Raw genomic sequence first — 24,792 nt, 5'->3', positions numbered from 1 at the left:
AATTATGACATCCTTAAAAATTAACAAAAATTCACTAAGATCATCTAATATCTATTCAATATATAAATTTCTAAATTGTACCATAATGTCTTTTTTATAGTTATTTTTTCAACTTACACTCTAATTAAAGTTTATGTACTACATTTGGTTTTAATATTTTTTGGTCTCTTTTAAACTACAACAGTCCTTCATCCTTCCCTAGTCTCCTATCCCCCCCTATGAAATTAGCTTGTGGAAGAGACCAGGCTATGCAATGTCTTATAAAATGTCCTACGTTCTGGACTTGTCTGATAGCAGTTCTTGTTTCACCTTCATGTTAAAAAACTACTTCTCCATTAAGTTTCATTCCTTCAGGACATATCACCTGCTACGCCTTCTCATTGCTGTCTTTTACTGAGTCTCTGATCACTTTCCTCCAAATTTATCACCCCAACTAATTCAGTTTCCAACAACCCATCCTCACAGTTCTATTTGATCATCAACACCTTTTGATTCCACTTATTAAAGTCTTTTAAAATCTGTCTCCCTCCTTCCATTTCCACTGCCACTGCTTAAGTTTAGACCTTCATCACTTCTGAACTGGATTAATACAGTCACTTCCTGTCTTTTTGCCTTCAGTCTCCTTTCCCTCCATTCCCATTCCATCCTTGAAACCATAGTCCACATTTTGCTAGGATGATCTTTCTAAAACAAAACTTTGCTCATATGACTTCCTGGTTTAAAATCTTTCAATGGTTCCCAACGTCTTTAAAAAAAAAAAAACATTCAGTCTCCTTCATCAGGTACACAAATCCCTTTACAACCTTGCCCCCTTTTTATCTCAAAAATGTCATTTCTCAGCACGTTCCCATACAGATTCTCCACTTTGAAAATCTTTGTAGTTTTTCAATTAATATGCTTTTTCATTGTCATTGTGATTGATAGTCCTTCTGTATGGAACAGTCCTCTCCTTTTTCCGGGCTAATTCTACTCATCATTCAAGGCAGTTTAAGAGTAACACACACCTTTCTGAAGGCTACCCTCATCCTCTTTTTCAATTAGGTACCCTCCTATGTAATCATGTAGCATCCATGGATATCTCTATTATAATATTATATCAAACTGTGTTGTAATCAGTGGTTTACTTATTTGTCTCCCCTTCCATACTTGTAAATACCTTGAGAACAACTTTGACACTGCCTGGAACATACTAAAATCTCAATAAATGCTTACTAAATAGTTAATAATTGCATGTGAGATAATCCATATCCCATTTGGTTATGACAATTCACAATTTCCCTTTTTGGTGTTTTGTTGGGTATTAACAGAATTATATTTATTTCCTTCATATAATGAAACTAGGTAACATTTAATGTTTTTTCTATGTTATAGAACAATTTGTATAACAAGAGAATTATCTGTTGGGTAAGAAATTGGCAAGGAAAGAATTAAGGTAGTATAACAAAATGACAGACAGTAAAATGCAGTGTTTGACAAATTTAGCAATATATTAAAAGGATAACACATCATGACCAAGTGGGATTTATTCCAGGGACACAAGATTGGTTCAACATACAAAAATCAATCAAAGTTACATACCACTTTAATAGAATGAAGGCAGAAAAGCCACATGATTAGGACAATTGATATAGAAAAAGCATTTGACAAAATTCAACACCCTTTCATGATAATAATATTCAGAAAACTAGGAACAGAAGGAAACTTCCTCAACATGATAAAGGCCTTATATGAAAAACCCACAGCTAATATCATTTTCAATGCTGAAAGACAAAGCTTTTCCTGTAAGATCAGGAATAAGACGAAGATGCTCTCTTTTGCCTCTTCTATTCAACATAGTATTGGATGTTCTAGCCAGATGATCTGGGCAAGAAAAAGAAATAAAAGGCATCCAAGTTGGAAAGGAAGAAGTAAAATCATCTCTGTTCACAGATGATATAATCTTATATGTAGAAAACCCTGACTCTGCCAAAAAAACCAAAAAACAAAAAAACAAACAAAAACAAACAAAACCTGATAGAGCTAATAAACACATTCAGCAAAGTTGCAGGATATAAAATCAACGCACAAAAATCAGTCACATTTCAATACAATAAAAATTTCAATACAATAAAAACAAACAATCTGAAAAGGAATTTTTAAAATTCCATTTATAATATCACAAAAATATCAACCCCAAAAATACATAAGTTGGACATCATCAAAATTAAAACTTATGTGAATCAAAGGACACTACCAAAAGAGTGAAAAGACAACCCACAGAATGAGAGAAAACATTTGTAAAGCATTTATCTGATAAGGAATTAATATCCAGAATATACAAAGAACTCCTATAACTAAACAACAACAGAAAAACCAACCCAGTTAAAAAATATGAAAACTTTGAACAGCCATTTCTCAAAAGAAGTTATACAAATGGCTTATTAGTACCTGAAAAAATGCTCAACATCACTAGTCATCAAATGCAAATCAAAACCACAATGAGATAATACTTCATGCTCATTAGGATGTCTATTATAAAAACAGAAAATAACAAGTCTTGGTGAGGATGTGGAAAAACTGGAACTATTGTGCATTGCTGATGGAAATATAAAATGGTACAGCTAGGGACTTCCCTGGTGGCGCAGTGGTTAAGAATCCGCCTGCCAATGCAGGAGACACGGGTTCGATCCCTGGTCCGGGAAGATCCCACATGCCGTGGAGCAACTAAGCCCGTGCGCCACAACTACTGAGCCTACGCTCTAGAGCCCACAAGCCACAACTACTGAAGCCCGCATGCTGCAACTACTGAAGCCCGCACGCCTAGAGCCTGTGCTCTGCAACAAGAGAAGCCACCACAATGAGAAGCCCACGCACCGCAATGAAGAGTAGCCCCCACTCTCCACAACTAGAGAAAGCCCGTGTGCAGCCAAAAAAAAAAAAAAAATGGTACAGCTGCTGTTGTGGAAGACAGTACAGTAGTTCCTCAAAAAATTAAAATCTAATTACCATACAACCCAGCAATTCCACTTCTGGGTATACATCCAAAAGAATTGAAAGCAGTGTCTCAGCAGGTATTTGTACACCAATGTTCATAGCAGCATTATCCACAGTAGCCCAAAGGTGTAAACAACCCAAATAGCCATTGACAGATAGATGCATAAGTGAAATGTGGCATATATATACAAGTGGAATATCACTCAGTCTTGAAATGAAACTATGACACGTACTACAACATGGATGAACTTTGAAGATGTTATGCTAAGTGATACAAGCCAGATATAAAAGAACAAATACTGTATGATTCCAATTATATGAGAAACCCAGAATAGTCAAACTCATAAAAACAGAAAGTAGAATGGTGGTTGCAAGGAGCTGGGAGGAATTTGCCAGGAGCTGGGAGGAAAGGGGAGTTATTGTCAAATGGGTACAAAGTTTTTGCTTGGAATGAGGAAAAGTTTGGGAAATGGATAGTGGTGATAGTTGCACAGCACTGTGAATGTACTTAATGTCACTGAATTGTGCATTTTTAAATGGTTAGAATGGTTTTTAAAAAATCCTAAAAATCAAAGTTAGAAAGAAAAAAGAACCCACCATTCTAATGAAATTGTTCTAAAATTGATAGTGGTAATGGGTGCACATATCTGTGAATATATTAAAAACAAATGAATTGTATACTTCGAAAGCATGAACTGCATGGTATGTGAATTATATCTTAATAAAGCTGCTATTAAAAAAGATGGAAGGGATATTATAATTCTTACACTCACAGGGAAGATAATTATGTAAGTAAACATTTCTCTTATTCTAATAAATAATGTGTGTATTTTTTTAAGTTACTAAAATTAAATATTAAAAAATATATATATGCCAATTAATGCAATTTTTAACAATTTTGTGAAGGCAGCCCATTTTATTTCTTCCTTCCCAATCTAAACTTTTATTTCCTCTTCTTGTTTCGTTCCATTAGCTAGCTGTCTTAGTCTACTTGGGCTGCTGTAACAAAGTATCACAGATTTGGTATTTTATAAATAACAGAAGCTTATTTCTCACAATTCTGGAGTCTGAGAGTCTGAAATCAGGGTGTCAGCATGGTTCGGTGAGGGTTTTCTTTCAGGTTGCAGACTTATCATTGTAGCTTCACATGGTGGAAGGTGCTAGGGAGCTCTGTGGGATCTTTTTTATAAGAGCACTAATCCCACACATGAGTGACCTAATTAATCACTTGCCAAAGGCCCCAACTGCTAATACCATCACCTTTGGGAGTTAGAATTTCAACATGTGAATCTGGTGGGGGACACAAAAATTCAGACCATAGCACTAGCACTTACAGTATCTTGTTGAAAAGGTGTGGTGAGATGGGACATCCTTGCCTTGTTCCTGTTCTTAGTGGGAAAGCTTCAAGTTTCTCACCATTAAGTCTGATGTTAGCTGTAGATTTTTGTAGATGTTCTTTATCAAGTGGAGGAAGTTCCCCTCTATTCCTAGCTTACTGAGAGTTTTTAGCATGAATGGGTGTAGGATTTTGTCAAATGTTTTTTCTGCATCTATTGATATGAATGTGTGATTGTTCTTTTTTGGTCTGTTGATGTGATGAATTACATTAACTGACTTTTGAATGTTGAAGCAGCCTTGCATACCTGGGATAAATCCCACTTGGTTGTGATGTATAATTCTTTTTATATATTGTTGGTAGCTGACAATGCTACCTGAAAGAGTAAACCCAGAGCTCAAGAAGAAAATAGCACCTATGGTATTTCAAAACAAGTAAGAAAAACAGATCTTAAATAAAGTAGACACCACAGTAAATAATACACTTCATTCTAATTCAAATGTCTTGTTGGTTATAAAATTAAAGGGCATACATATTTTAGAGAATAAAGTGGGTTTAACAATTCTAATACTCCTTCTGAATACTATTATCCAAGGTTCCAGGTAGTTAAGCCAACCGACAAGCTAAAACGAAAGCATCACTTTCCTTTTCTTGCCCTTTTCTGACTAGTGATCTTTTTTTGAAGTATCCCTGACTTCTTTTATTTATTTAGATTCTTCATCTTGAATATAAAAAAGCCAGACTGTGTATATTATTGCCAAAATATAAGATCTGGCCTCATCATATAGGGCTAAAATACCATAGTAACAAGTCAGAAAGCTATTAAACTATTTTCATGTTGACAGCCTAATGGAAGCTTTAAAAAGTTATACTGTTGTCAGAAAAAATATATTTAAACTATTCAAATTAAATGAAAGTACAACAATGTGTCTTTGCAACAATGGATGTGAATGTTTGCCAAAAATATTTGGCAACTTACATTGTTCAAATCAATATTTCAAAACAACAATGGAAATAATGTCTCTGATTTTAAAATATTTTATGGAAAAATAACTTCTATCAGGAAAAAAATCTTTAGGATTATTAGAATATAACAAATGAGGTACTTAAGGAAATGATTATGTTTTAAGAAATAGATTTTTTTTACCTATAAGTTTATTAAAATTAAATGTAATGTGATCAAGTGTGTTATCACGAATTTTTAAAAGTATCTTTGTAATCAAAGTACTTCTCTCTATAAATTTGTGTGTATGTAACATTATTGTAAGTTGGTGCTAATTTAACTTAAGTTGGCCCATTATGTGCTCATTAGTTATTAACACACCAGATTAAGATTTTAGGCAAATTTTTGAGAAACTTCCATGAAGTGTTTGGCTGATGACATATTTAGGTCATTAGAGAAAAAAAAATCAATTAAAAACCTCAGAATGTAGAATAGAAAGAAAATGTATAAGTCATGTAGCCCTTTCAACTAATGGGAAAATTCCCTCTGAAATGTGTTTATGTGGTCATGGATCAGGGTTTGGTTTATTGTTCTGTACTGTCGACTAATCACTTATTTTTGTTTTTGTTTTTAAGAAGCATTGCATTGACCAAGGCTACCATTAATGAAAAATGTGTTTACATAGGTCTTAAAAAAGAAACAAAAAAATATCCATACACAGTTCTCCTTCATAAGGCACAAAGTCTCATTTAAACTTAACTCTTTATTAGTCATATCAATAGAAAAGTAAAGTCATAATTCATAAATGTGCTCTGGAAATAACAAATCTCTTGCTATAGAATATGTTTAAACTATAACTTTAACATATGTCAAAAAATGCTTGGGAATTCCCTGGCTGTCCAGTGGTTAGCACTTGGTGCTTGCTTTCACTGTCGTGGCCCGGGTTTGATCCCTGATTGAGAACTAAGATCCCCTGTGTGGCACAGCCAGGAAAAAAAAAAAAAAAAGCTTGGTTGATAATCCAAGTAACTCTGTCTATTTAATTCATGGTTACATCTAATTCAATATCATAAACGTTATCTCAAAAATTAAATAAAGCTAAAATATAATATGTAACTTTTCAGTAAGGTATATGCAATTTTGTGAAGCTTGGGGAAAATATTAGCAAGAATATATTTAATTTCACAGAAATGTCATGTTCAGCAGGTGTTCTAAAAAATGTTACTTTTTATACAGTGCCCATTTAGCAAAATATGGAATGACCATATGTGGAAATAAGCAGTTTTACAAGATGGTCAGATGATGAAATAATATCAGAAATACTAGTTAACAAGCACATTTTTATAACAGAACAACTGTAATATATGTCAGAGTATCTCATATATTTTTAAATATATTGTATACTGATGGAAGGTTTATCTATTTTGATAAAATAAGAATCTTAGCAGTATTTTTAAGAGTGTCAACAAACAGGAATACTTTTTTCAATTGTTGTGTACCCTCCATTTCCCATGAATTCTTAATACTAATTAACTGTGCTTTTAAAAATCATATCCTTGCTCTTCCCGCCATCTTTCCATGCCTCCATAATGGTGCGCATGAATGTCCTGGCTGATGCTCTCAAGAGTATCGACAATGCTGAAAAGAGAGGCAAACGACAGGTTCTTATTAGGTCATGCTCCAAAGTCATCGTCAGGTTTCTCACTGTGATGATGAAGCATGGTTACATTGGCGAATTTGAAATCATCGATGATCACAGGGCTGGGAAAGTTGTTGTGAACCTCACAGGCAGGCTAAGTAGTGTGATCAGCCCCAGGTTTGATGTGCAACTCAAAGATCCAGAAAAATGGCAGAATAACCTGCTCCCATCCCATCAGTTTGGTTTCAGTGTACTGACAACCTCAGCTGGCATCATGGACCATGAAGAAGATGAAAACACACAGGAGGGAAAATCCTTGGATTCTTTTTCTAGGGATGTAATACATACGTGCAAATAAAATGCCTCAGAGGACAAAAAAAAAAAAAAATCATATCCTTTATGTTAACTTTGGTCAATTATTTTTCTCTTCCTTAAAAAGTAATTCAAAGTAACAAGAAACAAAATTGTACTACAGTTTCAGAAAAGAAACTAAAAAGCATAAGGAAAAGTTCAAGTTTTTGCTCCTTTACTTCCTTATAACTGGATGTAACTAGAAGAGAGAGTGCAAGGTGGGGACAAACTTGACATTATTAAGGGTGGTTTTTAGTAAGACATATTAAAGGAATTTGGATTTTGTTCTAAGGGCAATAGGTATCAAGTTAGGATTTATAAAGTAGGGAGTATCAGACTAGATTTATAATCAAGGAAGATCACTCTTGCTGCTAGGAGGAAAACCCAACTGGAAGCAAAGAAATGGTTAGAAGATTCCTACAGTGACCCAGAGAAGAGATGATGAACGTATCCTCACTGTGCCCTATGCTTCCCCATAACTTTGTAATTGTTTGACTGTTTCCCCCGCCCCAGACGCCGACACCCATTAGACTGTAAACTCCGTAAAGTCAGAGGCTTCATCTGTTCTCATCACGTTTATATCCCCAGGCCATAGCACAAAGCAGACACATAGTGGGTACTTAGTGCTCAATAAAAGTTGTTATATGAATGACTAAATGATTTAAAAAAAAAAGAATAACCATATAGATGCTAAACTTAATGCAAATACCCAATAAGCATTGCATTCTATAGCTCAGACAAGCTTCTAGCCTTTCTCTCCTAATCACCTGTGACTACAGATATACACCACCATATTTAGCCACATTTGAGAACTTAAATACAGCAATTATATAATTCCTGAAAGAATGAAGAAGATGATGGGAAAGAAACAGTAGTTCAGATAATTTCAGATGGTGTTTCCAGAATAAGTTAGTTACTAACTGGAGGCTTAGAGTGAAAAGGGTAAAGGAGAGCCCATGTTTGTTTCATTCATTAGTTTATTCATTTACTCAACAAATATTTGTTGAACACCCCTTATATACTAGGCACTGTATTCTTTAAAATATTTATAAATAATGTAGTCCATACACTCTGGACTCACTACTCAGATCCCATCTTTGCCAAGGTAGTATGTAACCTTGCACAAGTCACTTAACCTCTCTGTGCCCTAGTCCTCAATCTGTACAATAGAGCTCATGAAAGCTACCTATTCCACAGAGCCACCACGGGCATTAAATGCTTTATGTAAAGTGTTGGGCACACAGTAAGCACTCAAAAACGTAAGCTATTTTTATTCTGTTACATTGGGAATTTGTAACTTGGAGATTGCCTTTACTTTGTATCCAAAAATGTGAACTATGGAACATCTTAGCTTCATTTGCAGGATGGGTATGGAGAATAGGTTTGAACAAATTTTATACATGTACTATATATATCAGATCCAAGGGTTCTATATACATGATTTTATTTAAAAGCTAGAGCTCTGGAATCAGAGAGAACTGGCTTGAATCCACAAGGTCATACTAGCTGCAGCAAATTACCAAATTTCCCTAAGGCTCAGTTTCCTCATATATAAAGTGGGGGCGATGGTGATGATCATGATGACGATGACGACAACTACCTTGCAACACTGCTGTGAGGATTAAAGGGAACAATGTATATGGAGACTCTGGCACACAAGAGTGCTTCTTAGGTGTGAGCTGCTATAATTACTTCCCACAAAAATCATCTGGATTAGGCATTAATATCCTTACCTAAAAGATGATGTTACTGAGGCTTAAAAAGTTAAATAAGTGACTTGAGGACAAATATCTAGTAAATGAGAAATTAAAGATTCAAGCCTAAGTCTGTATGGCTTCAAAGATTCTATTCTTTTAGCTACATTACTCTTCTTCTCATTGTTTTTAAAAACTTGCTTAGGTTATAAATAAATATTATCATATACAAGAGCTGGCATTTAAGATTGATATATCTGTAATTCTGCATAATAGGAAGCTTTGAATCTTTGAAATGTTTTCATGTGTAAGTTTTATAATGCTTGTAATAGTTGTAAAAAAAAAGACACAACAAATTGTATAATTTTACATTAATATATGGCACAATGAAATAGGACTTAGGGGTCCTAAGTTTTTGTTTCCTACTGAAGATAACTGTTCCAACTGTGACCACTTTTATATCCTATTTTTTTTAACATCTTTATTGGAGTATAATTGCTTTCCAATGGTGTGTTAATTTCTGCTTTATAACAAAGTGAATCAGTTATACATATACATATGTCCCCATATCTCTTCCTTCTTGCATCTCCCTCCCCCCCAGCCTCCCTATCCCACCCCTCTAGGTGGTCGCAAAGCACCGAGCTGATCTCCCTGTGCTATGTGGCTGCTTCCCACTAGCCATCTATTTTACATTTGGTAGTATATATATGTCCATGCTACTCTCTCACTTCGTCCCAGCTTACCCTTCCCCCTCCCCATGTCCTCAAGTCCATTCTCTATGTCTGTGTCTTTATTCCTGTCCTGCACCTAGGTCTTTTTTTTTAGATTCCATATATATGTGTTGGCACATGGTATTTTTTTCTTCTTTCTGACTTACTTCACTCTGTATGACAAACTCTAGGTCTATCCACCTCACTACAAATAACTCAATTTCATTTCTTTTTTATGGCTGAGTAATATTCCACTGTATATATGTGCCACATCTTCTTTATCCATTCATCTGTCGATGGACACTTAGGTTGCTTTCATGTCCTGGCTATTGTAAATAGAGTATAGCCTATTTTTAACATGATTCCATCATAGGGTCTTAAAAGTTACAGGTCATGTACATACTACAATGGGGGTTCTAGCCAGACATGAAAGATTGTAAGCAAGTTTTATTTTATTATATTTCTGCTTACCCAGCTTCAGGGAACATTTCATAACAACAAAAAGAAAGCAAGCAAACAAAGAAAAACAGTTAAAACTTAACCCAAAATATTATTTATTTTTTGGCTACGCCACGCTGGCACCCTAGGCACTGAAAGCACGCAGTCCTAACCACTGGTCCACCAGGGAATTCCCAACTCAAAATTTTAAAAAACAGAATTAGGTTGGTTCTCATTCTTTAATAGAGACAACTTAGTAGGGAATAAATCAATGAAAAGAAAATTAGAATGAATAGAAAAACTAAACTGAGGAAAATACAGCTTGAATAGAAAACATACAGAAAATGGAAGGATTACAGAAAATATACAAAGGGACTTAGTGCTTTTTATTTTAGTAAAATGCAACCATATGGGAGGGTCTCATATGATTATGATCCAAACCAAAGTCAAACTGAATCTTTTTTTTTTTTTCGCCACACCATGTGCCTTGCAGGATCTTAGTTCCCCACCCAAGGACGGAACCCAAGGCCCTGGCAGTGAAAGCACAAGGTCCTAAACACTGGACCACTAGGGATTTCCCCCTTATATAATCTTAAATTATAATATGTCATGATAAACTAAACTTCTCATGGTATACTTGTCATGCCTTTAGTGGAAGAATTTGTTTTCAAAAAATAAAGAACTACAAATATATGAATTATTACAAAAATATTTCATGAATTTAATGCATTAATTACACACTCTCAGAGTCTGAAGACTTCATGTTGTGGACTAGCACATCTATTTGTTTAACTTTAAGCCCTCTCTCACCCAAGTGACAGTCCTATATTTCTACTACATATCTCACCTCCTGAAACTCAACCTATCCAAAACCAAACTGATTTTCTATCAGAACTTCTATCCATCTACAGATGGAAGGCCCTATGAATTATAATTGCCTATGGGCCATTTGCTCATACCACCACTTCTTAAACAGGCTAGTGTGATTTCTCCACTACTGGCCAATTCAGTCTACTCCTTTATTTTATTTATTTATTTTTTTAACGGATTATTATTTTTTAAAATTTATTTATTTATTTTTGGCTGTGTTGGGTCTTTGTTTCTGTGCGAGGGCTTTCTCTAGTTGTGGCAAGTGGGGGCCACTCTTCATCACGGTGCGCGGGCCTCTCACTATCACGGCCTCTCTTGTTGCGGAGCACAGGCTCCAGACGCACAGGCTCAGTAATCGTGGCTCACGGGCCCAGTTGCTCCACGGCATATGGGATCTTCCCAGACCAGGGCTCAAATCCGTGTCCCCTGCATTGGCAGGCAGATTCTCAACCACTGCACCACCAGGGAAGCCCTATTCCTTTATTTTATTTTTTATTTTTTATAACATCTTTATTGGAGTATAATCGCTTTACAATGGTGTGTTAGTTTCTGCTTTATAACAAAGTGAATCAGTTATACATATACATATATCCCCATATCTCCTTCCTCTTGTGTCTCCTTCCCACCCCCCCATCCCACCCCTCTAGGTGGTCACAAAGCACGAAGCTGATCTCCCTGTGCTATGTGGCTGCTTCCCACGATCTATTTTACATTTCGTAGTATATATAAGTCCATGCCACTCTCTCACTTCGTCTCAGCTTACCCTTCCCCCTCCCCATGTCCTCAAGTCCATTCTCTATGTCTGTGTCTTTATTTCTGTCCTGCCCCTACATTCTTCAGAACCTTTTTTTTTTTTTTTTTTAGATTCCATATATATGTGTTAGCATACGGTATTTGTTTTTCTCTTTCTGACTTACTTCATTCTGTATGACAAACTCTCAGTCCGTCCACCTCACTACAAATGACTCAACTGCGTTTCCTGTTATGGCTGAGTAACATTCCATTGTATATATGTGTCACATCTTCGTTATCCATTCATCTGTCGATGGAAACTTAGGTTGCTGCCATGTCCTGGCTACAGTAAGTAGAACTGCAATGAACATTATGGTACATGACTCTTTCTGAATTATGGTTTTCTCAGGGTATATGACCAGTAGTGGGATTGCTGGGTCATATGGTAGTTCTATTTTCAGTTTTTTAAGGAACCTCCATACTGTTCTCCATAGTGGCTGTATCAATTTACATTACCAACAACAGCACAAGAGGGTTCCCTTTACTCCACACCCTCTCCAGCATTTATTGTTGGTAGATTTCTTGATGATGGCCATTCTGACTGGTGTAAGGTGACACCTCATTGTAGTTTCGGTTTGCATTTCTCTAATGATTACTGATGTTGAGCATCCTTTCATGTGTTTGTTGGCAATCTGTATATCTTCTTTAGAAAATTTCTATTTAGGTCTTCTGCCCATTTTTGGATTGGGTTGTTTGTTTTTTGATATTGAGCTGCATGAGCTGCTTGTAAATTTTGGAGATTAATTCTTTGTCAGTTGCTTCATTTGCAAATATTTTCTCCCATTCTAAGGGTTGTCTTTTCATCTTGTTTATGGTCTCCTTTGCTGTGCAAAAGCTTGTAAGTTTCATGAGGTCCCATTTGTTTGTTTTTGTTTTTATTTCCATTTCTCTAGGAGGTGGGTCAAAAAGGATCTTGCTGTGATTTATGTCATACAGTGTTCTGCCTATGTTTTCCTCTAAGAGTTTTACAGTGTCTGGCTTTACATTTAGGTCTTTAATACATTTGGAGTTCATTTTTGTGTGTGGTGGTAGGGAGTGTTCTAATTTCATTCTTCTACATGCAGCTGTCCAGTTTTCCCAGCACCACTTATTGAAGAGGGTGCCTTTTCTCCATTGTATATTCTTGCCTCCTTTATCAAAGATAAAGTGGCCATATGTGCATGGGTTGATCTCTGGGCTTTCTATCCTGTTCCACTGATCTATATTTCTGGTTTTCTGCCAGTACCATACTGGCTTGATTACTGTAGCTTTGTAGTATAGTCTGAAGTCCAGGAGCCTGATTCCACCAGCTCCATTTTTTTTCTCAAGACTGCTTTGGCTATTCTGGGTCTTTTGTGTTTCCATACAAATTGTGAAATTTTTTGTTCTAGTTCTGTGAAAAATGCCATTCATAGTTTGATAGGGATTGCATTGAATCTGTAGATTGCTTTGAGTGGTATAGTCATTTTCACAATGTTGATTCTTCCAATCCAAGAACGTGGTATATCTCTCCACCTGTTTGTATCATCTTTAATTTCTTTCATCAGTGTCTTATAGTTTTCTGAGTACAGGTCTTTTGTCTCCTTAGGTAGGTTTATTCCTAGGTATTTTATTCTTTTTGTTGCAGTGGTAAGTGGGAGTGCTTCCTTAATTTCTCTTTCAGATTTTTCATCGTTAGTGTATAGGAATGCAAGATAATTCTGTGCATTAATTTTGCTCCTGCTACTTTATCAAATTCATTGATTAGCTCTGGTAGCTTTCTGGTAGCATCTTTACGATTCTCTATGTATAGTATCATGTCATCTGCAAACAGTGACAGCTTTACTTCTTTTCCGATTTGGATTCCGTTTATTTCTTTTTTTTCTCTGAATGCAGTGGCTAAAACTTCCAAAACTATGTTGAATAATAGTGGTGAGAGTGGGAAACCATGTCTTGTTCCTGATCCGAGAGGAAATGGTTTCAGTTTTTCACCACTGAGAACGAAGTTGGCTGTGGGTTTGTCATATATGGCCTTTATTATGTTGAGGTAAGTTTCTTCTATGCCTACTTTCTGGAGGAATTTTATCATAGATGGGTGTTGAATTTTGTTGAAAGCTTTTTCTGCATCTATTGAGATGATCATATGCTGTTTATTCTTCAATTTGTTAATATGGTTTATCACATTGATTCATTTGAGTATACTGAAGAATCCTTGCATTCCTGGGATAAACCCCACTTGATCATGGTGTATGATCCTTTTAATATGCTGTTGGATTCTGTGTGCTAGTATTTTGTTGAGGATTTTTGCATCTCTGTTCATCAGTGATATTGGCCTGTAGTTTTCTTTGTTTGTGACATCTTTCTCTGGTTTCGGCATCAGGGTGATGGTGGCCTCGTAGAATGAGTTTGGGAGTGTTCCTCCCTCTGCTGTATTTTGGAAGAGTTTGAGAAGGATAGGTGTTAGCTCTTCTCTAAATGTTTGATAGAATTCGCCTGTGAAGCCTTCTGGTCCTGGGCTATTGTTTGTTGGAAGATTATTAATCACAGTCTCAGTTTCAGTGCTTGTGGTTGGTCAGTTTATATTTTCTATTTCTTCCTGGTTCAGTCTCAGAAGGTTGTGCTTTTCTAAGAATTTGTCCATTTCTTCCAGGTTGTCCATTTTATTGGCATAGAGTTGCTTGTAGTAATCTCTCATGATCCTTTGTATTTCTGCAGTGTCAGTTGTTACTTCTCCTTTTTCATTTCTAATTCTGTTGATTTGAGTCTTCTCCCTTTTTTTCTTGATGAGTTTGGCTAATGGTTTATCAATTTTGTTTATCCTCTCAAAGAACCAGCTTTTAGTATTATTGATCTTTGCTATCGTTTCCTTCATTTCTTTTTCATTTATTTCTGATCTGATCTTTATGATTTCTTTCCTTCTGCTAACTTTGGGGTTTTTTTGTTCTTCTTTCTCTAATTGCTTTAGGTGTAAGGTTAGGTTGTTTATTTGAGATGTTTCTTGTTTCTTGAGGTAGGATTGTATTGCTATAAACTTCCCTCTTAGAACTGCATTTGTTGCATCCCATAGGTTTTGGGTCGTTATGTTTTCATTGTCATTTGTTTCTAGGTATTTTTTTGTTTTCCTCTTTGATTTCTTCAGTGATCTCTTGGTTATTAAGTAGTATATTGTTTAGCCTCCATGTGTTTGTATTTTTTACAGATCTTTTCCTGAAATTGATATCTACTCTCATAGCGTTGTGGTCAGAAAAGATACTTGATATGATTTCAATTTTCTTAACTTCACCAAGGCTTGATTTGTGACCCAAGATATGATCTATCCTGGAGAATGTTCCATGGGCACTTGAGAAGAAAGTATATTCCTCTGTTTTTGGATGGAATGTCCTATAAATATCAATTAAGTCCATCTTGTTTAATGTATCTTTAAAGCTTGTGTTTCCTTATTTATTTTCATTTTGGATTATCTGTCCATTGGTGAGGGTGAGATGTTAAAGTCCCCTACTATGATTGTGTTACTGTCGATTTCCCCTTTTATGGCTGTTAGCATTTGCCTTATGTATTGAGGTGTTCTACGTTGGGTGCATGAATATTTACAATTGTTATATCTTCTTGTTGGATTGATCCCTTGAACATTATGTAGTGTCCTTCTCTGTCTCCTGTAATAGTCTTTATTTTAAAGTCTACTTTGGTCTGATATGAGAATTGCTACTCCAGCTTTGTTTTGATTTCCATTTGCATGGAATATCTTTTTCCATCCCCTCACTTTCAGTCTGTATGTGTGCCTAGGTCTGAAGTGGGTCTCTTATAGACAGCATATATACAGGTCTTGTTTTTCTATCTATTCAGCCAGTCTATGTCTTTTGGTGGGAGCATTTAATCCATTTACATTTAAGGTAATTATTGATATGTATGTTCCTATTACCATTTTCTTAATTGTTTTGGGTTTGTTATTGTAGGTCTTTTCCTTCTCTTGTGTTTCCTGCCTAGAGAATTTCCTTTAGCATTTGTTGTAAAGCTGGTTTTGTGGTGCTGAATTCTGTTAGCTTTTTCTTGTTTGTAAAAGTTTTAATTTCTCCGTTGAATCTGAATGAGATCCTTGCTGGGTAGAGTAATCTTGGTTGTAGGTTTTTCCCTTTCATCACTTTAAATATGTCCTGCCACTCCCTTCTGGCTTGCATAGTTTCCGCTGAAAGATCAGCTGTTAACCTTATGGGGACTCCCTTGCATGTTATTTGCTGTTTTTCCCTTGCTGCTTTTAATATTTTTTCTTCGTGTTTAAGTTTTGATAGTTTGATTAATATGTGGTTTGGCTTGTTTCTCCTTGGATTTATCCTGTATGGGACTCTCTGTGCTTCCTGGACTTGATTAACTATTTCCTTTCCCATATTAGGGAAGTTTTCAACCATAATCTATTCAAATATTTTCTCAGTCCCTTTCTGTTTCTCTTCTTCTTCTGGGACCCGTATAATTCGAATGTTGGTGCATTTAATGTTGTCCCAGACGTTTCTAAGACTGTTCTCAATTCTTTTCATTCTTTTTTTCTTTATTCTGCTCTGAGGTAGTTATTTCCACTATTTTATCTTCCAGATCACTTATCCATTCTTCTGCCTCAGTTATTCTGCTATTGATTCTTTCTAGAGAATTTTTAATTTCATTTATTGTGTTGTTCATCATTGTTTGTTTGCTCTTTAGTTCTTCTAGGTCCTTGTTAAACGTTTCTTGTATTTTCTCCATTCTATTTCCAAGATTTTGGATCATCTTTACTGTCATTACTCTGAATTCTGCTTCAGGTAGACTGCCTATTTCCTCTTCATTTGTTTGGTCTGGTGGGTTTTTACCTTGCTTCTTCATCTGCCGTGTGTTTCTCTGTCTTCTCATTTTGCTTAACTTACTGTGTTTGTGGTCTCCTTTTCGCAGCCTGCAGGTTCATAGTTCCCATTGTTTTAGGTGTCTGCCCCCAGTGGCTAAGGTTGGTTTAGTGGGTTGTGTAGGCTTCCTGGTGGAGGGGACTGGTGCCTGTGTTCTGATGGATGAGGCTGGATCTTGTCTTTCTGGTGGGCAGGACCACGTCCAGTGGTGTGTTTTGGGGTGTCTGTGAACTTATTATGATTTTAGGCAGCCTCTCTGCTAATGGGTGGGGTTGTGTTCCTGTCTTGCTAGTTGTTTGGCATAGGATGTCCAGCACTGTAGCTTGCTGGTCATTGAGTGGAGCTGCATCTTAGCATTGAGATGGAGATCTCTGGGAGAGTTTTCACCATTTGATATTATGTGGAGCCGAGAGGTCTCTGGTAGACCAATGTCCTGAACTTGGCTCTCCCATCTCAGAGGCACAGGCCTGACACCTGGCCAGAACACCAAGACCCTGTCTGCCACAGGGCTCAGATGAAAAGGTAGAAAGGAAGCAAGGGAGGGAGAGGGGGAGGGAGAAAATAAAATAAAATAAAATAATTAAAATTAAAAAATTTTAAAAAGTATTAAAAATAGAAAAATTAAAAAGTAATAAAAAAAGAAAGAAGGAAGAGAGCAACCAAACCAAAAAACAAATCCCCCAATGATAACAAGCACTAAAAACTATACTTAAAAAAACCAAAAAAAAAAAAACCAGACAGAACCCTAAGACAAACGGTAAAAGCAAAGCTATACAGACAAAAATCACACAAAGAAGCATACACATACACACTCACAAAAAGAGAAAAAGGAAAAATTATATATATCTATATATATATATAAAAAGGAAGAGAGCAACCAAATCAATAAACAACTCTAACAATGATAATAAACTCTAAATACTAAACTAAGATAAACATAAAACCGGGAACCAATTAGATGCAGAAAGCAAATCTTCCTTCCTTCATTCTCTATGTTGAGCCAAGAACACATCCTCACTGATTCCATGGCATCCTGTACTTACTTCCTTCTCTTCATTCATTGAGCTCCTACTATGCACTAGATGCTGAAGACACAGTGTAGAACAAAACAAACATGCTCATACTCTAATGGAAAATTAGCAGTAAACAAACTACACAAATAATTGTGATTAAATCATTGCACTGCAATCAACTGTTTGTGCCTGTCTTTCCCCCAGTAAATACTAAGTCCTTCAAAGCTATATCAAATTGATCTTTATATCTTCTGGCATTCAACAATGTCTGGCATAAAAGAGGTATTAATAAATAATCTTAACTAAAGGGGAGCAAGGCTTAACTAATGAAGGAAGGTCCTGGAGTACCTCATTCATGATGAGATCATGAATACAAATGAGAAAATTAGCCTTGAACAAGAGTAGGAACAGCTCTTCTATTAGGATAACTAAAGGAAGGTGGGAAAGGAGAGTGCTGATAAAAGTGTGTTTATAGGTAGAGGCAACAAGTTAAGAGAGTTCAGGTCTGATGGCTACCATTTTTTAAATACAAGCAAGATCATCTACTGAGAATAAAGAGGCTGAAGTTGGATCAGATGGCTTAAAGGCAGACTTCCCCAATCCCCAAGCCAGTATTAGGCTAAAGTAGACTTTGTGGATGCTGCCATCTCCTCCTTTTCTTCCTCCTCCTTCCCCTTCCCCCTTCTCCATCTTTTTTTCTCCTCTTCTTCCTCTCCTTTTCCTCTTCATTTTTTTTCACACCCAGAATCCAAAAATTCTTCCTGCTTGGAGAGAATCACTTTGTATATAGTATTAGCAGAATACAATGTTCTCTCTCTCACTAAATAAGTCAAAAAGGATAGATCTTCCCTCTCCTAGTCTTCTGGTGACAAAGGAACAGGCATGTGACCTAGGCTCAGCCAATCAGATGTTCTTGTGCAGGATTTTTGAATCTTAAGGAAGTAATACAAAAATGTAGAGATAACTTTTAAATTATTTATGGGAATGGCAGAAGCAATAACAGCAAGAATTTAGTACCAGTGGTCCGGGGCAGTGGCACATTAACCAGATTGTCCTTATAGCATGACTTTAGCTGTGGTATAGGCTGCTGAGCCTCCTTGGTTCTTGTGCTTTTGTCCAAGCTGGTTTCCCAGCTTTCCTGTTGATTTTGTGAACTCTTTACTATCTTCTAATAAATTCCTTTTCTACTTACATTAGCCAGAATCAGTTTTGTTTGATTAATAAACTGAGAGGAGGGAAGGGGAGAGAAGAATCAAGAAAACTAGAGGTCTTGATAAGATCCAACAGCAGGTATTTTATATGTAAGGAAGCAGAACACCACTGGAAATCTAGGAGATTGTAGCTGGCCAATATAATGAAAAAGTAAAGATTTCAAAGTGTTTCACAGGGTTTAGCCATGAAAATAGGATGTTGAAAAGGGGCAGAAGGTCACTGAAGTTGAAAATAACAAGAAATTATGAAACTAGTGTGTTAGATGAATGAACCTTGTCACTTAAGTTACCCAGAATGACGGTAGAATTTGGAATGGAGAGAAAACTGATAAAGAGTGCCAAAGGCTTTGACCAACAAAGAGTAAACTAGAGGGAAATTGATAAATGACAGTGACAAAGAGAGAAGCTGAATAATGTGGAACAAATTTCAAAGGAAGAAGAATTTTTATACAACAATAAATGAGAATTGGAACTAGAAGTGGGCTGATTCAACTTACTACTTGAAGACAAAAAGACACAGGGGAATGAATAGCCCTTACTCAAGATGGCCCCGAAAGAAGTGGTATTCCAGGAAAAAAAAAAAAAGCCAGGGTTAATTTAAGTAAGAGATGTGAAGGATGTTTATTTACTTTAGAATTAGTCTGAGGCTCCAAAAAACCTGCTGTACAGCATAGGGAGCTCAGCTTGGTGCTCTGTGATGACCTAGATGGGTGGGATGGAGGCGGGTGAGAGGGAGGTCCAAAAGGGAGGGAATGTATGTACCCATATAGCTGATTCACTTCACTGTACAGCAGAAACTGATACAACACTGTGGAACAGCTATACTCCAATAAAAAATAATAATAAATAAAAGTAAAAATGCAGAAAAAAAAAAAAGAAGAAGTCTGAGGCTTCAAAGGACTCCACGGAACGTGGTGAGAAGAAGTCAGAAGGAAAAGGTCAGAGCTATATAGAGAAGGGAATACAAAAAAGGATAATTGATCAGAGATGTCCACCTATGAAACGAAAGTCAAATACCAACTGCTGAACATAAGTATACTGAAGAAAATTCATATTTAAATACAAAGACAATAATCCTATGGGCTATTTACCTACTCTTTTATCTAAGGCCTAGGCTCCCAAGTCTTTTTTTCCCAAACTTAGGTTCAAAATCTATGTTCTCTATTGAGTTCTTGAACAACTTACTTGATCTCTTTAAGCTTTAATAGGGGGTAGCAGTTCCTTTCAGGACTGTAAATACCAAATGAACATGTGGCTATCTAACACAGTGCTTAGAACCTGTAGGCACTAATAAACGCTCACTACACTATGAAATTCTTAAAGGCACAAACATGGTAAACAACCTCCAGATGGCTCCCAATGATTCCTGCCTCTTGATTTTCACTCATATGTATAGTCCCCTTTCACATTATACCAGCGTTGACTGTATAACCAATAGAACATGGCAGAAATAACAGTATGTCACTTCCATTATTAGGCTTTTATTGTAGTCTCTCTCTCCCTCCCTCCCACTCTCCCCCTGCCCCTGAAGATAAGAAATGGCTTGTGGGCAAAGATCAAATTTGGAGCTGCCAGGAAAACACAGTCTAAACATAAAACAAACTATGTGGCTGTAAAATCCTTTGTTAAGACCTCAGAATGATCAAATATTTGACCTCAGGGCACCATTCGAACTAGCAAAACAACCTCTAAAGAGTCTGAGGGTGTCACAGACCCTTTCAATCAAACTATTTAGAGTTTTGAAAGAAGCTTAACGTCTCTCAGCTCTCTCAGCAGAAGCTCAAAGTAAAAAATGGCTTATCTCTGGGCTTCCCTGGTGGCGCAGTGGTAAAGAATCTGCCTGCCAATGCAGGGGACACGGGTTCGACCCCTGGTCCGGGAAGATCTCACATGCCACAGAGCAACTAAGTCCACGCACCACAACTACTGAGCCTGCGCTCTAGAGTCTGCGAGCCATGACTACTGAAGCCCACGTGCCACAACTACTGAAGCCCATGCGCCTAGAGCCTGTGCTCTGCAACAAGAGAAGCCACAGCAATGAGAAGCCCGTGCACCGCGACGAAGAGTAGCCCCTGCTTACCACAACTAGAGAAAGCCCACGCACAGCAACAAAGACCCAACACAGCCATAAATAAATAAATAAATAAATTTTTTAAAAAATGGCTTATCTCAAATTTGTGTATGTGGCTTTTATCTAATGGACAATAAGATTCATAGGCGGCCCATGAAGATTTTAAGAGAATTATATTTGCAGAAACACCTCCATCTTGGAATAAAAGGGGATAAAGACAGTACAAAATGAAAAAAGTCTTTAACTCCCAAAAATTCTATTGACAGAAAACAGGTTTAGAAAACTGACTAGCTGAAAACATTTACCATCTCTCATAAAATTAAGGATGACAAGAGAATATAACCAAGAGCCCAGAGGGCTGAGCTAAAAGCCACCTAGAATCATTTCTGGTCAATAGGGCCAGGTCCTAATCAAGAACCTACCAAAATTTGCCCTGCTGGATTTTACGGACCAGTAACTCCTGTGTGCCTCCTATTTTCACCTTTTTTAAAGAGAAGTGTCTATGGAGGTTATCCTTTACCCATTCCACCATTTCATGTCAGGTGGTAAGCGGCAAATAACTTGTTTCTTTAGTTCATAAGTCTACAGATGGACAGAAATTATACTTGAAGAGCTGTACCATAGAACCTCGTCCACACCTGGGCTTGATTTAGATATAACATTTTGGACTTTTACCTAATGCTAAAATGGGATGAGGCTTTGGTGGATCTTGGAAGAGGGTAAAAATATTCTATATGTGGGAAGAATCTGAATCATTGGGGACCAGAGGGAAGACTACGGTAGTTTCCAAGATGGTTCCCAAATATCCCCACCTCTTGGCAGTCACACCATTGTGTAGCTGTCTCCACCATTATTCCAGTGATGTCACCAATAGAATATGGCAAAAATAATGGTACGCCATTTCAGAGGTTAGGTTATACAAGCTATTGTGGCTTCTGTCTTGATCTGTCTTTCTATCTGTCTCTTGGATGACTCACTCTGAGGGATGGCAGATGCCAGGTTATAAGCACACTCAGATGGCCTAAGAAGACTCCCATGCATCAAGAAACTGAGGCCTCTGGCCAACAACCAGTAAGGAACTGAGGCCTCCTGCCAAAAGCCATGTAAGTGAGCCCAAGATTTGTGAGACACTCTGAGCCAGAGTCTCCCAGTAAAGCTACATCTGGAAATTGTGTGAGTTGTTTTAAGCTGGTAGTTTGGGGAAGTAATTGGTTGCACAGCAATAATTAACTAATACTGGGACTATGTTGAATTCATTCCTTTATTTCTGTAATCCTAGTTGCTTCACAAATTTTGCTAAATCTGATTAGTTTTATTTTCCCTTCTCTCTCGCATCTGGGTTTGTCATTATCTAAATCTTATAAAGAATTTAAAGTTTGAAAAATTATTTTGGAAGTAGTGTTAAAAAACTTTTACTCACTAAATATATACTAAATTGTGCTCCACTGCTGCTGTGGTCTGCATTTTAAGGAAAATAGGGTCCAACTTAGCTTTAAAATGAGCTGGATAGGTTTCTATCTTTTCATAGTTTGCTATTTTATTGTAAACAGCTTTTACAAATTTTAAGGAAAGTTTTTCCTTGATGAAAAACTTTTCAAGCCTAAAAACAGTGTGCAATCACAGGCATATCTATAAAAAGATGTCTATCAACTGTACTTTATGGTTTAGAAGAAAGCTTATTGCAGTTTTCAGTTCCCATCAGCTATTCCTATCTCTGTTTTTTGGTGTGGTTTAAAACACACAGTCACAAAATGTAAAACGCCTTCTATAAAATTCAACTGATTTTTTTCTTGAATTAATTGGTCAATTTTAACAGCTTTCTTTATTTTCTGCACTATGAAAACCAGAGTGACCAAAAAAACATAGTTTCCTTACAGATACTCATTTCCTGATTTTAAATAAATGTCAAGATGTTTATTTACATGATTTTCTAAAAATTTGGAGCATTAATAAAAAAGTTTAAAATAGCAGGTAATAGCATAAGCCCTGCCTATTACTAAATATATATTTGATCAAACAGGTCCTGCCTCCTACTAGCCTATTTCTTTATCTATAAAGCGAGAATAATACCTCATAGAGTGGTTATGAAGATTAAGTATAATAATGTATATAAAGAGATAAATATTGAAGTTGGCTCATAGTAAACAAGCTCTCAATAATGTACCCAGAATAATAATCAGGAAGACTAATACCAAACAGAAAAATGTCCACTAAAATTTATTTTATTAACTAAACAGGAAAAAAATAACCCAAAATGGGCAAAAATGGGCATTTTCATCTCTCTCTCTCTCTACATGTACATATATATGAAAAGATGCTCAATACCATGTGTCATCAGAGAGTTAAAAATTATAACAATGACAGTACTGCCATTTTAACAATATTAATTCTTCCAATCCAAGAGCATGGGATATCTTTCCATTTCTTTGAATGCTCTTTTATTTTCTTTATTAATGTTTTATAGTTCTCAGCATATAAGTCTTTCACCTTCTTGGTCAGGTTAATTCCCAGGTTTTTTTTTTTCTTTTTTGTGTTTTTTTTGGTGCAATTTTAAAAGGTATTGTTGTTTTACATTCTTTTTCTAATACTTCATTGTTAGTGTAAAGGAATGCAACAGATTTCTAATACTTCATTGTTAGTGTAAAGGAATGCAACAGATTTTCTAATACTTCATTGTTAGTGTAAAGGAATGCAACAGATTTCTGAATGTTAACAGATTTCTGAGTGTATCCTGCTACTTTGCTGAATTCATTTATTAGATCTAGTAGTTTTTGTGTGGCGTCCTTAGGGAACGTAAGTTGGAACAGCCACTGTGGAAAACAGTACGGAGGTTCCTCAGAAAACTAAAAATAGAATTACCATATGATCCAGCAATCCCACTCCTGGGAATATACCCAGACAAAACTATAATTCAAAAGGATACATGCACCCCTATGTTCATAGCAGCACTGTTCACAACAGCCAAAACATGGATACAATCTAAATGTTCATTGAAAGATGACTGGATATAAAAGATGTGGTACATATATACAACGGAATACTACTCAGCCATAAAAAAAGAATGAAATAATGCCACTTGCAGTGGGAAGCAGCTGCATAGCACAGGAAGATCAGCTCTGTGCTTTGTGACCACCTAGAGGGGTGGGATGGAGGGTGGGAGGGAGGCGCAAGAGGGAGAGGATATGGGGATATATGTATACACATAGCTGATTCACTTGGTTATACAGCAGAAACTAACACAACATTGTAAAGCAGTTATACTGTAATAAAGATATTAAAAAAAAAAAAACAGTGAGACACCACTACTCACCTATTTGAATGGCTAAAATTCAAAAAACTAAGAATACCAAATGCTGAGAAAGACATGGAGCAGTAGGAAGTGTCATTCATTTCCAGTGGGAATGCAAAATTGCACAGTCACTTTGGAAGACAGTTTGGTAGTTTCTTACAATGGTAAACATAGCCTTACATACATGATCCATCAATTACACACCTTGATATTTACCCAAATGAGTTGAAAACTTATGTCCTCACAAAAACCTGTACTTGAATGTTTACAAAAGCTTTACTCATAATTGCCAAGGATTGGGAGCAACCACGACGTCTTTCAATAGGTGAATAGATAAAATAAACTGTGGCACATACATATATTGGAATATTATTCAGTGATAAAAAAGAAATAAACTTTCAAGCCATGAAAAGACATGTAGTGACCTCGCATATTACTAAGAAACCAGTCTAAAAAGGCTACATACAATATTATTCCAATAATGTGAGATTCTGGAAAATCAAAACTATAGAGGCAGGAAAAAGATCAGTTGTCAGGGGTTTTAAAGAGAGTGGGTAAAATTAAAAAAGAAAAAATTAAAAAATAAAACACAAAGAAAGAGAGGGGGAGATGGTTGAATAAGTGATGGAATTTTTTAGG

General features: G+C 36.3%; 1 protein-coding gene and 1 pseudogene across 2 annotated transcripts in view; one reads left to right on the top strand and one right to left on the bottom strand.

Annotated features, from left to right (window-relative positions):
• EFCAB2 (EF-hand calcium binding domain 2) overlaps window positions 1–24,792 on the bottom strand; it is a 118,441-nt gene that overhangs the window by 64,379 nt on the left and 29,270 nt on the right. The window lies entirely within an intron of this gene.
• On the top strand, window positions 6,839–7,268 carry LOC137761581 (small ribosomal subunit protein uS8-like; annotated as a pseudogene).

This window comes from Eschrichtius robustus, chromosome 3, assembly GCF_028021215.1.
Source record: "Eschrichtius robustus isolate mEscRob2 chromosome 3, mEscRob2.pri, whole genome shotgun sequence".
In the NCBI taxonomy this organism is placed as follows: Eukaryota; Metazoa; Chordata; class Mammalia; order Artiodactyla; family Eschrichtiidae; genus Eschrichtius; species Eschrichtius robustus.
The sequence above is the reverse complement of the archived record's forward strand: the minus strand, read 5'-3'. Positions and strand labels throughout refer to the sequence as shown.